Source organism: Mandrillus leucophaeus, unplaced genomic scaffold (genome assembly GCF_000951045.1).
Source record: "Mandrillus leucophaeus isolate KB7577 unplaced genomic scaffold, Mleu.le_1.0 Scaffold1467, whole genome shotgun sequence".
NCBI lineage: Eukaryota > Metazoa > Chordata > Mammalia > Primates > Cercopithecidae > Mandrillus > Mandrillus leucophaeus.
The window spans coordinates 101,964-104,001 of NW_012101440.1; the positions used below are offsets into that span (position 1 = coordinate 101,964).

Genomic DNA, 2,038 nt, shown 5'->3' on the forward strand with positions numbered 1-2,038 from the left:
TAAGTTCTCTCCATTGACATAATCTTGTTCATAGTCTCAAAATTATTTAAACTGCTACTATATCTTTAGTGGCATATTTATCTATCATAATGTTATTTTATTCTTAATTACCATTCCCTGTTTTATTTCTCCGTCCAAAAAAAACAGCTGCTTTTGGTTGGCTGGGCCCTCAGCAGTGGCAGCTGCCAGGTCAGCCTTGGTGAGTGGCGACTCAATTGCTGTGCCCATGCAGTGTCCATCGCAGCCACCACGGCCACTTTGTGGAGGGACTCCATGAGCAAGCCCTGTGCGCTTCTTTTGCTTTACAAGAAACTTGACTCAGGCTGGTGTCCAGTGAAGAAATCCCAGGTGCATGGAAAGGAGAGGAGGACCTCAGGGCTGTGAGTGATCTGCAAAAAGAAGCGCATGCACCACCAGGTGGCGATGCTGGGCTGCTCCTGCTCCCAGGAGGTGACTGCTCAGGACGAGCTTTGAGGTGGAGAGAGGGATGTCATTGCTCATCCTTCAGGTTCAAAGTAAAAACCTTCCAGCCAATCTTGGCCGCGCGTTCTGGTGTAGCGAGCGGGCTCCGAGGTGCTCACCGCTGCTGTCATGGTTCGTTTGCTAAACTGCATCGTCGCTGTGTCCCAGAACATGGGCATTGGCAAGAACCGGGACCTTCCCTGGCCGCCGCTCAGGAATGAATTCAGGTATTTCCAGAGAATGACACCGACTCTTCAGTAGAAGGTAAACAGAATCTGGTGTTACGTGTAGGAAGATCTGGTTCTCCATTCCTGAGAAGAATCGATCTTTAAAGGATAGAATTAATTTAGTTCTCAGCAGAGAACTCAAGGGAACTCCACAAGGAGCTCATTCTCTTGCCAGAAGTCTGGATGATATCTTAAAACTTACTGAACAACCAGAATTAGCAAATAAAGTAGAGATAATTTGGATAGTTGGTGGCAGTTCTGTTTATAAGGAAGCCATGAATCACCCAGGCCATCTTAAACTATTTGTGACAAGGATCATGTGGGACTTTGAAAGTGACACGTTTTTTCCAGAAGTTGATTTGGAGAAATATAAACTTCTGCCAGAATACCCAGGTGTTCTCTCTGATGTCCAGGAGGAGAAAGGCATTAAGTTCAAATTTGAAATATATGAGAAAAATGATTAATATGAAGGTGTTTTCTGGTTTATTTTAAGTTGTTCTCCCTCACTCTGGAAAAAAAAAATATATTTTTACATGAGAAGAAAAAGACTTTTGTTGACTTTGGATCTATGAATAATTATTTCTAAGCAACCTGTTTTTATTCTGCACTAGTCCTGAATATATCAGATACCATTTATGAAACATTTTTGTTATAACTAAGTGCCTGTCCAAGACCCCGACTGAGTCCCCCCACCTGCTACAGTGAGCTGCCATTCCACACCCATCGCACATGGCACTCTGGCCAGTCCTTGACATTGTCGGGCTTTTCAAATGTGGGTAGTATTTATTAAAGTTGAAGATGCACGTACCCTCGGACTGAGCAGTTTCACTAGTGGGAAATACCAAAATCTTCCTACGTGTGTATCTAGAGGTTTGTAGACAAATGTTGAGCCCTGTTTGTAGCAGTGAAAAATTGACAACAACCTGGAAGTCCAGTGCTGGGAAAATGAATATATTTCTGTCTTAGACTGGGGAAGCCAAAGCAGATTCCAAGCCTGAAATTTCAGTGAAAACAGTTTATTTGCTAGGTCTTACCAGAAAGCATCAATTGAGGTATGGAGAAATGGAACTGAGAAGGTAAGAAAAGCAGTTTAAAGTCGGTGAGCAGGTTCTCATCGGTAACAAGCTCCATACTGCTGAGATACGGGGAAACAGAGGGGAGAAAGCTGGAGAATTGATCCCCCACTCCTTGGTTGTCAGCTCCCTGTCCTGTGTGTGGGTGGAACGTACTCCAGCTGCTCTATAGCAAGTCCCCGGTGTTTGCAGTAAGAAGCTGCTGGCATGCATGGGAACAGTGAATGGCAAACACTTAAAGCAATTCCATGTTTAAGTATATAACCTCTTCATATC

The 2,038-nt window shown here is 44.0% G+C and overlaps 1 pseudogene; it reads left to right on the forward strand.

Annotated features, from left to right (window-relative positions):
* Nucleotides 1-591: 591 nt before the first annotated feature.
* Nucleotides 592-1,153, forward strand: LOC105535477 (annotated as a pseudogene).
* The last annotated feature ends 885 nt before the right edge of the window (nucleotides 1,154-2,038 follow it).